General features: G+C 38.1%; 1 protein-coding gene across 2 annotated transcripts in view; it reads right to left on the bottom strand.

Moving 5' to 3' along the window:
* Nucleotides 1-16437, bottom strand: part of LRRC4C (leucine rich repeat containing 4C) — a 1344784-nt gene that overhangs the window by 523281 nt on the left and 805066 nt on the right. For both annotated transcript variants that reach the window (XM_030918791.1, XM_030918790.1), the window contains one exon: nucleotides 5520-5656. The gene's annotated coding sequence lies outside the window, so the exon portion shown is untranslated. The remainder of the gene's footprint in view (nucleotides 1-5519; nucleotides 5657-16437) is intronic.

Here is a 16437-nt window from a genome sequence, read left to right as displayed (position 1 = left end):
CATTCAACAATTATTTGCAAGCTCCTACTATCTAAGGCAATTATCTCTTTAAGATGGTTTTGCATGTAATCCTACCCTGCCAGGAAATAAACTTAGTAGCATTTTTTTCTTTTTTCTTTTTGTAAATTCATAGCTCCACCTTGATTATTATGCTAACATTTTAGACATCAAAATAGAGCTATCAAAATGTCTACAAAAATGCTTCAAAGGGACTTCCACTTACAAAAGGATAAAACAGACCTTTTTTTCCTTCCTATTTATCCCATTAAATGCAACCAGAAGTCCCAGACTTTTTTTTTTTTTTTTTTTTTTTTTTTTTTTTTTTTAATGCAGAAGAAGACCTTGAAAAGCAGAGTGAAGAAGGAAGACCATACAAGAAGCTCTGGATCCAAGTAATGACATGGTGGTAAGTTCCTGGATTTTTGTTCTGGCTCCATATATCCCAGATTTGGAGCTGAAGAGATCAGAAACCCAGAAATGACAATAGGTGCATATATATCCACACACAGAGAGAAACAACATTTGACTCTCTCCAGCCAAAGGACAAGGAGAGGGCAACTTAATAAGACAGAAAAATTTGAGGCAATTAACACGTTCATCCACCCATACATAAGAGAAAAATGTATGGCCTTATCCTCACCTAGGCCATCAATGCCCTAATGAAGACTCTACATTTCTACCTTCACCAGGCTATGACAAGGTCCCCCCAATTTCCATCAGGGTAGTGTCAAAGAAGATCACATAGAAGCCAGGACATTCATCCCTGCCAGGCAGTAACCAGGCCACCCTCCACCCTTTGTATCATCAGTGGAGATAAAATAGGGATCCTGAACTTCTACCCCTACCATCCCTATATGTTGGGATGGTGTCAAACTAGGCTTAGAGGAGTGTGAGGACTTTCACCACTATCCTGGAATAATGACACCAATACCCAACCCCACTTCCCCCATCAGCATGGTGTAGTGGTGAACAAATGGGTAATAGTTACAGGGCATTCCTATTCCTCTCAGCCAGGGAGGTATCAACGGAAGTCTAATGGGAGCAGGCAGTCCTATCCATGCCAGCAGTAATAAAGAGCTCCTGCCCACTCATATATAAGCAAAGGGCAAGTGAAGAAACATGAGCTTCTATCTCCAACTGCCATTAATTCTACTCCCACTTCCCCTACTAGAGCAATATCGGAGAAAGCCAATCAAAGCTGAAGGTTTATACAATATCCAGAATCTCATAATATCATACCCAAAATGTCTAGGTTTCAACTGCAAACTACTTATTACACTAACAGTCAGGGAGATTTTAAATGAAATGGAAAAAAAGTCATTAGATGCTAATATCAAGGAGAGCAAATGGACATCCAGCAAATGCCATAGGCAATACAATAAAATTTGACTTCAGTTTCATACCTTATAAAAGTTAATTCAAAATGGATTATGCACTTATAACTAATAAATAAATAAAACTATAAAACTTTTGGGAAAAAAACAGAAGATAAACTTTGGAGTCTAGAACTAGGCAAAGAGTTCTTAGACTGGAAACTGATAGCATGGACGTAAAGCACAAAACTGATAAATGGGACTTCATCAAAATTAAAGTCTTGTTCTGTAAAAGACTTAAGAGAATGAGAGGACAAGCTACAGATGGAGAGAAAATATTTGCAAACTAGCTATCTAATAATGTTTAATATACAGAAGATATAAAAAAATCTCAAAATGCAGCTGTAAAAAGAACCCCAAAAAATCCAATTAGAAAATGGGCAAAATATATGAACTTTATATATATAAAATACATGAACTGTATATTATTTTGGTTAAAAGGATGTACAGATGGCAAATAAGTGCATGAAATGATGTCAAACATCATTAGTTATTATAAAAGTGAAAATTAAAGCTGCAAGGAGTTATTGTGATATACCTATCAGGATAATTAAAATAAAAAATAATGACAGCAACAAATGCAACCAAGGCTATTGAGAAAGTGGATCACTTGTACATTTCTGACAGGAATGTAAAAAGTTACAGTTAATCTGGAAAACTCTTCAGCAGTTAATTTTAAAAACTAATTATGCAACTACCATAGTACCCAGGAATTGTATGTTTAGCCATTTTTTTCCCCTCAAAATAAAAATTTATATTTACAAAATGTCTGTACATGAATACCTATAGTGACTTTCTTTGTAATAACCCCAACTGGAAGCAACCAAGACATCCTTCAACAGGTGAATAATTAAACAAACTGTGGTATAACCTTACCAAGAAATATTACTCAGTAGAAAAAAATGAACTATTAATGACCTGGATTAATCTTCAGAGAATTATGCTGAGTGAAAACAGCCAATGCTCATAAGCCACATACTGTGTGATTACATTTAAATAACATTCTTGTAATGACAAAGTTACAGAAATAGGGAACAGTTTAGAAGTTGTCAGTGTTTAAGGGGGAAGTTAGAGATAGGAATGAAGTGGATGTGGCTATGAAAAGGGCAACAGGAGGGCTCCTTGTGGTGATAGAAATGGCCTGTAATTTTTGACTGTAGTATATCAATATTCTGGTTATACTATTGTACTATGTAGTTTTGCAAGATATTATCACTGGGTGGAAAGAGGGAACAGGCACTAGGGATCTCTGTGTTAATTTTTTTTACAACTACATGTGAATGTACAATTATTTAAAAACAAAAAAGTTGAATTAAAAATTCAGTCATCAGCAATATGACATCTACATATTTGCATCTGTACTGCAAGGCAATCATATGAATGTCCTTAGTTGATTTTAAGGAATACTATTCAGTTTATAGCCCTGCTACCTAAGTGGCCGTGTTTTCCACAGAATTATCTCATAACCCACAATCTAATGCCACTTGACTGAATCAGGAATGGCACTTGACCAAAAGTGCAGCAAATTTTAATTAAGTCATATTCTATGATCTCAGTGATCAGGTGAATTGAGCCAATCATATTCTCTCTTTTGAAAATTTAAACACACATACACGCATACACGGACACAAACATAAACACACACAAAATAGGCTGTGTGCTTGTTATTAAATTACGATCTCTCAGTTCAAGTCCACCCTCCTCTTGCTTTGAGATGCTGTGTCTGGGTCAGTGCAAAGCATATATTTTCCTTTGCCACCTGGCTCCCTGTTTGCCAATACAGGGATACAGAGGGAGAACAGAAGCTTGAAAGGGAAGAAGAAAGTGCTTCCTGCTTCTGACAATGTCGCCCTGTTGGTTCTAGTAGCCATTGCAAAGCAGTTGGTTCTGTTTTGTACATTTTTCTACAATTCCGGAACAAAAAAAAAAAGCGAATGATAAAACAGCACTAGCTGGCTAGTACCCCTTCCTCAGAGATGAGATTCCAGCTTTGCCTGTGGATTCCTTTTTAGTTTTTCAGGCTGTAACACTGGCTGAGTACCATCCCCCACAAAATTCTGCATCCCAGCTCCATGGGTACCCCAATCTGAGCTTCTGGGGTACAGTCCCAGCTGGCAGCCAGTCCCTAAAGGCAAGATTCTTAGCTCTGTGGAGTCCTTGCTGAGCTTCTAAAGTCCCTCTATTTTTCAGGGAACACCCTCACCCAAGACTCCTGTATTCCTTTTCTTCAAAGCCCCTCCTCCAGTATTCTAAATTCTAATAATCTCTGACTCTTACTTTTGTCCCTGCATCCAGGATATCCACTTCCTGTAATTACTATCTTTATGATTCCTCAGTGGGTTTTTTTGCCTTTATTATTCGCCAATCACTGGCTAACTATTCTTTGATAATTCTGCATATTAAAATAAATGGTATGGTTTCTGTTTCCTGAATGTAACCTGATTCACACAGGTAATTAGCAGCAGGAGCTGAAGCTGTTAAAGGGAAAGCAGCTGCAGAGGCCATGATAGGCTATATGCAAGGCAAAATTTTAAGAGGAACAATTATTAAAAGGGTAAGAAAAACAATCTAACAAAAAAGAACAGAAATGAATAGACAGTCAAGGAGAAGTAGAGTTGCACGAAGTTTAAAATCCCTGTTGCTCATAAGAATGACACAAGCATATAAGAAGCTTCTAGAACTGCCTTTCTTTTTTATTCTTGCTTCTTAATTTGGTTTCAGTTCCAGCCCACACATGTTGCCAGAAAAATTACCTTTTTACATGGGTCACCTAAATGAGTCTTTTATCTCAATAAACAAAAGAGCCTAAGGAAACATCCTTCCCTGTGTATAAATAGAAATATTAAGTTTTACGGCAAGGAAAAAAGACAATTGCATACGCTTTTAAAAAGAAAGATTCAAGTCTTCTCTCTCTTGTTGGTTGATATTTGAGTGGTTGGTACCTTATGTTTACCTTACCATTGCTTCCTCATCTTTACAGAGCAGTTCACACTTGCAAACACCTCCATAGCTAGGTTCTTATGTGACTCTCCAAACAAAGTGATACCCCTGAAGATAGATTAACATATCTTCCATTCAGCTTAATCTACATAATGTGATGGAGTTGATGAAAGAAAGGGTTATCTTCTGGGAGGATCATGAATTATGAATGCAGGACAGATAGCTTTTATAAATGCAACTGAGAGAGAGCTAAATATTAATAGGAAAATGCATGAGCAAACCTTCTACCTTCATTTCCAGTCCACTTATACCATTTTATTTATGCCTTAAAGCATCACAGATAATTCAAGTATTTGCCAGTAAAAGGGAAAGTACAAACTTCTCCTCTACAATGTGCTTAATGTCATTATAATTTGATCTTGTTTTCCCCTTAACACAGTGAAACCCCACAGATGAAAGAAGAGATTGTTTCAATTTTGCAGCGCTGAAGGCTTCCATTTATAGGTGTGAGTCCCCTTGACTCTTGATGGTATAACAATTATTAACTACAGAGGATGCCACAACCCAATCCTCCAGCTTACAAACTGCCACTTGTTTTGAGTCACTTATACTTTCATCCTTCCCCACTAGTTCATTCAGACAAGTACAACTTTCCCAATAGCCCAACAGAAAATATTTTCATGCTGTCACCACATCAAGCTTTCCAATCTCCCCAGGTTTTCAAAGAGAGAATCGAAAGCCAGCTACCATTCCCAAACACTTTGTTCCATATTAATGATTGAACCACTGCCCCAGTCATAAAGAAAAGGAGCTGGGGCATCACCATTTGTCTGCCTGTTTCTTTCTGAACCCCAAGCAGGACAATCTGCCACTCTTTCAACTCCTGGGGTCGTGCTCAGAAACATCTGTTCGAGAAACAGTTTGACTCCCGCCCTTCTGCATAAATCACTACTGGTAAAAGTTTTATGAGGTGGCAACTTTTCCCCCCTCCTTTCTCCTTTTGTAACTGACTGAAGCCCAAATGAACAAGATGAAATGGCCAGACATTTAGCCATATGCTGGCATCCACATGTGTACATTCAGGAGGGAAAAGAAACTGTTAGCTGTAGCAAAGGAGAATTATAATTGTCTGAAATGTAATTAACAACCTCATAGTCAATGAATCTTTGAAGGATTCTAATGGAGGAAATTATACCTCTTACTTACCTGTAGCAAATTGTTCATGGACCCGTTTCTCTGTTTGCAAAACTTGAACCCACTTAATTTATGGCGATTCCAAAGTAGTTTCAGGATGTTTCCATATTGTTAATCTGCATAAGTTATTCTTGCTTTTCCAGTAACTCCTACATAAAATAGAATAAAAAGATATAATTAGTATTATTTAATGGTCAATAAATGTTGGTAGATTTTAACACCTAGAGCTCACACTAAACACACACGCACACACACACACACACACACACACACCATTTTTATTTTTCGTATGATAGAAAGTAATGGGAAAAATATTTTCTCTTTTAAAAACTATATCAAATGTTATGATCATTTTGTAGATACAATTACACCTAGTAGTAGATCTCCAGGTGGCTGGTAAAGGCTAAATAAAAGTTTATTGATTAGAGACTCAATATAATAGTTTTGATTAAAATTTGCTTGTTACTGCATGCCCTAAGAAGGTGGAAAGGAATTTAACATCTGAGACATTACCATGGGCCTGGGGCTATGTGAGTTGCATTTACATATATTATTTTATTCAATCAGCACAGTAATATTTCTTAAGACCTTGCTATCCACACTGTCTAGCAGATGCTTTTGTTAGCCTCATTTTTCAATGTGTTATCAGGAGAACCCGCCCTCAACATTTCGACGTAGTTTCTTTCTATTTTCCATAAGTGTCGGGCAGCTGAGAAATAAAGAGAAAGAGTACAAAGAGAGGAATTTTACAGCTGGGCCTCCGGGGGTGACATCCCATATTGGTAGGACTGTGATGCCCATCTGAGCCGCAAAACCAGCAGGTTTTTATTAAGAGTTTCTAAAGGGGAGGGTGTGTATGAATGGGGAGTAGGTCACAAAGATCACATGTTTCACAGGGCAAAAAGGAGAACAAAGATGACACGCTTCTGAGGAAACAGGACAAAAGGCAAAACAGAACTACTGATAAGGGTCTATGTTCAGCTTACTGTCTTGATAAACACCTTAAAAAACAGAAAACAGGGTTCAAGAGCAGAGAACCGATCTGACCTCAAATTTACCAGGGCAGGATTTTTTCCCTGCCCTAATAAGCCTGAGGGTACTGCAGGAGACCAGGGCGTATTTCAGTCCTTATCTCAACCACGTAAGACAGACACTCCCAGAGTGGCCATTTATAGACCTCCCCACAGGAATGCATTCCTTTCCCAGGGTGTTAATTATTAATATTCCTTGCTAGGGAAAGAATTTAGCAATATCTTCCCTACTTGCATGTCCATGTATAGACTTTCAGTAAGAAGAGAAATATGACTCTATTCTGCCCGACCCCACAGCCAGTCAGACCTTATGGTTGTCTCCCCTTGTTCCCTGAAAATCATTGTTATTCTGTTCTTTCTCAAGGTGCACTGATTTCATATTGTTCAAACACATATTGTTTTACAATCAATTTGTACAGTTAACACAGTAGTGGTCCTGAGGTGATGTACATTCTCAGCTTCCGAAGATAACAGGATTAAGAGATTAAAGTAAAGACAGGCATAAGAAATTATAAAAGTATTAATTTTGGGAACTGATAAATGTCCATATTAAAATGAAATCTTCACAATTTATGTTCAGAGATTGAAGTAAAGACAGATGTAATAAATTATAAAAGTACTATTTGGGAACTGATATATGTCCACATTAAAATGAAATCTTCACAATTTATGTTCCTCTGCTGCAGCTCCAGCCAGTCCCTCCATTCGGGGTCCCTGACTTCCCACAACAAATTGTAAAGCAAAGACTTATAAATAGGGGAAGTTAGATGATAAGTCCATTTAAACTGAATACAATATTCTCTTGTTTTAGTCAGATGGTGGGGAAGACCATTGATTACTGCTTTGTTTTGTTTAAATAATTAATATCAAAATATTTTTTGTGTTGAATCTGGCCTAAGATAAATGAAAAGAGTTATTTTGGCACTAGGCTAATGAAGAATTCCAAAAAAAACCTAGATAATTAATTTCCTGTCACAATATACCATAATTATGATGAAACACCTTAACAACTATTAAATAAAATTTGTAGAAGGCTGTTGTTTTGGACTAAACTCCTGCAATAGGCCCCAGTAGACCAAAGGAAAATGGAGCAACTCATGTTAAGTGTCACGCAAAAAACAGGAAAATCTCCAAACAGTGCTTTTTTTTTTTCCAAAATAACAAGAGATTCACATAAACCATCTGAAAAAGGGCCAGTCATCCTGACCCAGCATGATAAGGAAGTCTCCTCTACCTTAACTTGCCTAACAAGGAAAGTAACCTGACGTTAACCAATCTGCTTTTATGTATATGCTGTTTACTTGTTTCTGCTCAAGTTACCTTTCAAAAACTGACTGTTCTGCTATAGCCAATGAAGTGCATTCCTATTTTTATAGATGAGATGCTGCCCAATTCATGAATAATTAATAAAAGTCAATTAGATTGTCAAACCCAAATTGTTGAAATTTTGTTATTTGACATCACGTAATTTTTTTCTCCATTACATTTGTTTTGGCCTGAAATTGCACACCTATTTAGAATTTACAATACACCTTTAACTAAATTTAACAAAAATAACTTCCTGTGCATCTAAACTATACTACTTATTTAACACTCTCTTATATTAACTAATTTTTATTAAGAAACCATCAGCCATGGTAGTTCTCTTTGACCAGCCCATAAGATTCATTATGATATGACAAACCACCCATTAATACCCTCTTGTTCCCGAAAATAGTCAGCTACAGAAAACCCTTTGCCCCCCACATTAAACTTCTCCCATTTGAAACATCCCCAAACTGCACAAGTGCCCCTTTGCAGCCAACCAATACTTGTAAAATATACCGTTTAGAAAGCCTTTCTAGTTTCCAAAATCCCATCTTAATAGAACATTTGCCAATCAGGTAAGTCTGACTGTTTTCTCATTTTATATCCTAACATGTGCTCCCCTTCCTAACACTTTGGAAACTTTGCATAAATGAAAGATGTAGTAGAAGTATCCCCTTGCCACAAGTTTATGAATAAACAATCTTTGTAAATTTTTTTTTATCAGACTTGGTTTTGATCAATGTCATTCTGTTTTATTACAGGAATATTTAGGATAATGTGTCTAGGAATATTTAGGATAATAAGTCTAGAGGGAAGTGTCTTAACATATTCAGCAATTTGCAGATCCTTCCTGGTACATCGTAAGAAAACATAGTAGAACTAATTAAAAAGAGATGGGGGTAGGGTAGAGGAGAGAGAGAGAGAAAGAAAAAGAAAGAAAAAAGTCCTGGATTACATGGGAGAATGAAGATCAAAGTTGGAATGTAGAATAAGTAATTGTCCAATTCTTGTTCAATTAATGAAATACCTAGAAGACACTTAATCTACCACTGTCATATGCCATTGTTAAAACTTAATAAAGTACCCATCTATTGGAGATCCTCTATAAGCTAGGTACCAGTTAAGCGATTTCCATGCATTATCTAATTTATTCACTAGGGAAAAATTGGTGCATCAATGGAAAACTATATATTATATTTAGTACCCCCTTCTGCTTATCAGAAGGTGATTCTATGGAAGAAGTCTACAGAATTTATAACTCTGCAAATTTAAATAACTGCTAGAAATGCAAAATAATTTTTCTCTGTAAGCAATTTTTTTCTGTTCAATAGTGTGGTTCATTGGACCTCCTTCTCCACTGTGGAAGAAGCTAGTTTTGCTTGCATTAACATATCCATTTCAATATTTCTCATTTATGCCTGTGTCTTTATTTTGGATTTTCCTTTGAAGTGGCTATAATACTGTGGTTCTCTCATTGATAAATGAGCTATAAAAAGTCTAACATCTGTTCATTTTATATCTGTATGAGAGTTGTGATTTTACCATTTTTGAATTTGATCTTTTGACTATTCTTTACAATAGCTCAATTGGGGATAGATATTATTGAATATTTGACAGAAAAGGCTTAGCAGGGTCTCAATACTTTCCTGAAAGCCACAAATATCCACTGGGCACCTCCTGACTGTTAGGTACTATGCTAGATGCCAGGGCTGCAAAGCTGAACAAGGTTGTCTTTAGCCTCAGGGTCAAGGAAACAAGAGTAAATCTTTAGTGAAGGTTGCCTTATATGTAAGCTGCTTTCATAGATATCTAGGAACTAAAAACATTTAATGAATACTTACTACCCAACATTCACTTGCTATATAAAATATTGAACTCAAATAGATTCAAGCAGTGTTATACTCTTTATCTCAACTTGCTCTGTGAATTCTTGCTAACTAAATTCAGGAACAAAATAGACTTGTATAGGAAGAAATACTTGATTACTATCTTCTAATCCTTCAAGTCACCCTATGAGTTAGGCATTCTTCCCATTTTCATAGATAAGAAAAATGAGGCTGCGAGAAAGTAGTGCTTAAAAAATGTCACAGCACTAAAGAATAGGAAGAGATAGCAGGATCACACAACCCAATGTCCTCATTTAATAGATGGAAAACCAGAGCTCATGGGAGACAGAGTAGCACCCTAAAATCTCATGTCCAGCTAGGAGCAGGGCTGGATGCTCCAACCATTGCTTCTACCTTCTACTACATCTTTCTACTTATGTGAGACAGTGAGGAAGGAGAATGGACCACATAACAGAATCAATGAGACAAGAGAGAAAAAATTCTTAAACTTCTTTTAAGATTTTCAGGAGGCCCCAAGGGGGCTGATGTGGTTTGGCTCTGTGTCTGTGCCCAAATCAACTTGATTATAATCCCCATAATCCCCACATGTCAAGGGTGGGAACAGGTGAAGGTAATCGAATCATGGGGACAGTTTCCCCATGCTGTTCTCATGATAGTGAGTCAATTCTCATGAGATTTGATGGTTTTATAAGCATTTCATTCTCTCTCCAGCCACCCTGTGAAGAAGCGCCTTCTGCTATGATTGTAAGTTTCATGAGGCTTTACCATCTATGGGGAACTGGGAGTCAATTGAACTTCTGTTTTAAATAAATTACTCAGCCTCAGGCAGTTCTTCATAGCAGGTTGAGAATGTACTAATGTAGTTAATTGGTACCAGGAGTTGGGTGCTGATATAAAGATACCTGAAAATGTGGAAGTGACATTGGAATTGGGTAACAGGCAGAGATTGGAACAGTTTGGAGGGCTCAGGAAAAGACCGAAAAATGTGGGAAAGTTTGGAACTTCATAGACATTTGTTGAATGGCTTTGACCAAAATTTTGATAGTGATATGGAAAATGAAGACAAGGTTGAGGTGGTCTCAAATGGAGATGAGGAACTTGTTGGGAACTGTGATAAAGGTCACTCTTGCTATGCTTTAGCAAAGGGACTGGTGGCATTTTGCCCCAGCCCTGGAGATCTGTGGAACTTTGAACTTGAGAGAGATGATTTACAGAAGAAATTTCTAAGCAACAAAACATTCAAGAGGTAATGTGGGTTCTTTTAGAAGCGATTCAGTTTTATGCATTCACAAAGATATGGTTTGGAATTGAAACTTATGCTTAAAAAGAAAGCAGAGTATTAAACTTTGGAAAATTTGCAGCCTGATGATGCAATAGAAAAGAAAACCTATTTTCTGAGGAGAAATTCAAGCTCACCACAGAAATTTGCATAAGTAATGAGGAGCAAAATGTTAATCACCAAGAAAATGGCGAAAATATCTCTAGGACATGTCAGAGGTCTTCACAGAAGCCCCACCCATCACAGGCCAAGAAGCCTAGGAGAAAAAAACTGATTTCATGGGCCGGGCTGAGGGCCTTGCTGCTTTTTGCAGTCCTGGGACTTGATGTCCTGCATTCCAGCTGGACTTTTTTAAATGAGACCAAGATACAGCTCAGGCCATTGCTTCAAAGGGTGCAGGCCCCAAGACTTATCAGCTTTCATGTGGTGTTGATCCTGAGGGTGCACAGAAGAATTGAGGTTGGGGAACCTCCACCTAGATTTCAGAGGATGTATGGAAATACCTGCATGTCCAGACAGAAGTTTGTTGAGGGGCATAGCCCTCATAGAGAACCTCTGCTAGGGCAGTGCAGATGGGACATGTGGGGTTGGAACTCCCACACAGAGTCCCCACTGGTGTACTGCCTAGTGGAGCTGTGAGATGAGGGCCACCATGCTCCAGACCTTAGAATGGTAGATCCACCGACAGTTTGCACTGTGTGCTGGGAAAAGTCACAGACACTCAATTCCAGCCATGAAAGAGGCCGGGAGGGCTGCTATTCCCTGCAAAGCCACAGGCGTAGAGCTGCGCAAGCCCATGGTAGCTCATTTCTTGCATCAGTGTGCCCTGAATGTGAGAAATTGAGTCAGAGGAGCTCATTTTGGAAGATTAAGATTTAATTCCTGCCCTATTGGATTTTGGACTTGCATGGGGCCTGCAGCCCCTTTGTTTTGGCCAATTTCTCCCATTTAGAATGGGTGTATTTACGTAATGCTTGGACTCCCATTGTATCTAGGAAGTAATTAACTTGCTTTTGATTTTACAGGATCATAGGCAGAAGGGACTTGTTTTGTCTCAGATGAGAATTTGAACTTTGACTTTTGGGTTAATACTGAATTAAGACTTTGGGGAACTGTTGGAAGGGCATTATTGGTTTGAAAGTTGAGGCCATGAGATTTTGGAGGGGTCAGGAGGGAGTGATATTGTTTGGCTCTGTGTTCCCATCCAAATCTCACCTTGAATTATAATCCCCATAATCCCCGTGTCAAAGACAGGACCAGGTGGAGATAATTGAATCATGGTGGTGGTTTCCCCCATGCCATTCTCTTGTTAGTGAGTGAGTTCTCGCAAGATCTGATGGTTTTATAAGTGTCTGGCATTTCCACTGTTGTCACTCATTCTCTCTCCTGCTGCCCTGTGAAGAGGTTCATTTCACTGTGATTGTAAGTTTCCTGAGGCCTCCCCAGCCATGCAAAAATGTGAGTCAATTAAATTTCTTTTCTTTATGAATTAACCAGTCTCAGGTATTTCTTCATAGCAGTGTGAGAACAGACCAAATAGGGTCCCTTTTCAACTTCATTTACCTAGTTATTTATTCATTTAGCTGATCTAAAGATTTATCTGAATTCATTTTCACATCTACTTTAATATAATTTTGCACGTGTATTAATCTCATGCTTAAGTAATACCATTTGTTAATTTTAATATTTTAAAAAGGCAGTGACTGTCATCATTCATAATAACACAAAGCCTATTTGAATGATCAAGTGCCATTGTGGCTGGATTCAAGTAAACTCAAGGAGGTAACCATGTGTTTAACATCAACCTGGAAGAACAAGGGAATAATTTATCTGGTTGATAAATAAAAACATGGGAAACATGCTATTATTAAGGCTATGGGTTCTGTTCAGTAGGAAAAAAAATATTGGGTTCACATGACAGAAAGAAAATACTAGAAGAAACCATGGTGGTAAAAGTTTTGAAAACCACTTTGCTATGTTGTACTGCTGCCTCTGAAGTTTGAGGACCTCTATGGAAACCCACTGTCCTGGACAACTGTGTACTTTGCTCACAAATTCAGGTAGAAGATCCCAACACTGGCACCAACTGGAGGAAAAGAGTCATTTCTTATCCCCATGTGAAGAGTGTGGCTGAAAATGGGGCAGGTCTCAAAATATCTGGCAGAGTGTATTAGTCTGTTCTCATACTGCTATAAAGACTTATCTGAAACCGGAAAAAGCAAGGGATGTTTAATAGACTCACAGTTCTGCATGGCTTGGGAGACCTCAGGAAACTGACAATCATTGTGGAAGGTGGAGGGGAAGCAAGGCAACTTACATGGCAGGAGGAGGAAGAGATAGAGTGAAGAGGAAATTGCCATACACTTTTAAACCATCAGATTTCGTGAAAACTCACTCACTGTCATGAGAACAGAAAGGGGAAAATCCACACCCATGATCCAATCACCTTCTACCAGGTCCTTCCCCCAACACTGGGAATTGCAATTCAACAAGAATTTGGGTGGGGACACAGAACCAAACCATATCATGGAGTAAACTACCTCTTAGCAGCTTGTAGTCCAGAATCTTTTGGACCCACATCCTTATGACTGCTAACCATAAAAATAAAGCAGATTCCACACTATTTTTCTTCTTTTTTGGTCCACCCATCTCCAACCCTTCTGTTCTTCCCTCTTCTTCTCTACTCTAACTTCCCTATTCTCCCATTCTTGTTTTCTCCTTTTTTTCCTAATTTCTTCCTCTTTTTCATACAAGTATTTATATGAAAAATGTATGGCCATATGTATTGAGTGAGCAGTCTTATTCTGCGTCATTTTTCAACAAGCAGAACAGAGAGGCCACCTGATATTTGTGTCCCTAGTAGTGTAAGAGTGCTTGTATCATAGAAGTGGGTCACTTTAAAAAAAAAAAAAAAAAAAAGACAATACATTTGCTGCTTGATGAACTCTGTTTATGTCCTTTCAGCCATTCACAACATGCCTTTCACATTGGGCTGATTTTGTTTAAGACCTTCACACTCTCGAGAGACTTTCCCTTAGGAAATTTACAACCTTCTGTTCCTTTCCAAAGCATCAAAATTCGAATGAAGTGATGCACTATGTAAACCCATGCTAATTTTAGTCATTATGCAGATGTCCAAGTATATTGCAGGTTTCCACCTTAAAGTGTTATATCCCTCTAGAGTCAAAGATAACTGGATGAGTTGTTTATCTTTTTGTTAAAATATCCAAATAACACAAGGCCACCAAATTTGTCAAACTTCTTCCAGTTAAACAGGATCTCCTAAAGAGGTTGCTAAATTGAACATTGTAGAAATGCAGCTCGTATTTAAAATTTCATGATGAAAAATAAACATTTTAAAGAATGTCAACTTTTTATTTAGGCACAATCTCCCACCTTTGTGCATTTTAAATACTTCTGCTTTTGATTTCATTTAACAGACTCTATTTGGCTACCTCCAAGTTAGCAAAAAAGTGTAAAAAACTATTTTTTAATGTTTTATTTCATATAATCCCAAAAACAATTTTAAAAGAACTGCCTGGAATGAATCATTGTTTAACAGAAAGAAATTGATATTTAGTGAAGTTTCAAAGTATGTGTTGAAACCCAGACCTTATGTGAGTCTTCATGTTTCTTCCGGATGTACTATAGGTCTTACACTTTAAAATGTTGAGTATAATGATTGGTCTAAGCTGGACTTTTCTCGTGTAAGTAGCTCCAAATATTTAACTATGAATATGTGCTACACTGTAAGATGCTTCAAGCAGAGTCATGTTCTCTGTAGGGCATGAAAGGAAAATATCTTGGGCCCCCAAAATGACTAAACTGAAAGGAAAACTCAAGGTGAAAACTGCTTAGGGGAATCTTGCCTCCCATTCTATTCAGTTATCTCTCTGCTCACTAAGATAAATGCATATCTGGTTACCTCCTTTGGAAAGACTAATCAGAAATCTAGAGAATGCAGTCTTTGTCTCTCACCTCTCTATGACCTGGAAGGCCTCTCCCTGCTTTGAATCTTATTGCCTTTGCTTCAAGTTATCCTGCCTTTCCAGGCCAATCCAACATACTTCTTACATATATTGTTGTCTCCTGTCTTCCTAAAATGTATAAACCCAAGTTGTACCCCAACCACCTTGGGCACATGTTATCAGGACTCCCTGAGGCTGTGTCACAGGTGAGGGTCCTCAACCTTGGCAAAATAAACTTTCTATATTAACTGAGACCTGTCTCAAATCTTTGGGGCTCACAAGGGGAAATAGGGGGCCTCCCATTTAGCTTCATGTTCAATTATATCCATAATATCAATATATTTGGATTAAGGGCAAAGAACAAGGGCACAATATACTAAACAACAAAGTCAGACTTTTCACATGGAAATAGTACAAATTGACAGTTTCTTAGTTGCACTCAATCTCTGTGGCCTTTCCACATGCCTGAATCAAAGAGTCAATATTTTCTAAAAAGTAAAACTACATCATTAAAACAAAGAATGCTATCTTGTAGTAAACATTAGATCAGGACACATATTAACTCTCCCTTATATGTAGCCTTTACATTATAGGAAGCGTAAGGAATTTGGTGTCCCATAGTAGGCAAATGTGGCTTCAAACCTTTATGTAGAATTCAGAACACCTGCCCTTGGCTCTTGCCTACCATCCAGGCTTGATATGAAAGCTAAAGGAGTCTCATTTAAGGTTGAAGCATGATGCTTAAATACTAAGGCTCACTAATAGTTAGAAATCTCACCTTCTCTCTTTGGCAGTAGGTTTATTTCATGGTTCTGTAACCATAACAGTTCTGTTGCCCAATGTGCATGTCAAGTCAGTATGCTGAGACACTGGGTTTCAGTAGAGAAAGGGGTTTAATTGTAAAGCTACCAAAGAAGAGATGTGAGGAAACCTCAAATCTGCCTCCTCAAGGAGTTTGGGGCTAGAGTTTTTAAGGATTTTGGTATGAGTCTAAGTGTGGGTGTGGTAATCGTTGATTGGTGGAAGAGTGCAGGGTGAAGTCATGGGACAGGAAGTTGAAGAAATTGTATTCTCAGGACGATTTGGTTCCTCTTTGCGGGTCCTTAAACTGGTTGGTATCAGATGTTCTGCTGGAATTCAGAATCTGCTCAAGCAATTCTTAAACAAGTTTTAAGATTCTAATGTCAGAAGCCCTATGTATAGGAATAATGCAAATGCATATGGTCAGTGTCTAGTGTTAAGTAACTTTCCCTTACAAGAAGGCAGGTCAAAGTGATAGCAGTGACAGTCCATCTGCAGTGACCACTGTGGGGATGCTGGTTGCAGCAGGGGAGTCACTGCTGGGACTGCATGCTCTGGGTAGCCAGCAGGAGTCAGGCAGAGATGAGAGCCCTGCACCCTAACAAGTTGGCAGGTTGGGAGCCCCATACTTCCAGGCACAGCTGCAGCCACCCAGCAATGGCTCTGGACCCAGGCATTGCTGCACTCTTGGGGGCC

This window comes from Rhinopithecus roxellana, chromosome 15, assembly GCF_007565055.1.
Source record: "Rhinopithecus roxellana isolate Shanxi Qingling chromosome 15, ASM756505v1, whole genome shotgun sequence".
Taxonomy (NCBI): Eukaryota; Metazoa; Chordata; class Mammalia; order Primates; family Cercopithecidae; genus Rhinopithecus; species Rhinopithecus roxellana.
The sequence above is the reverse complement of the archived record's forward strand: the minus strand, read 5'-3'. Positions and strand labels throughout refer to the sequence as shown.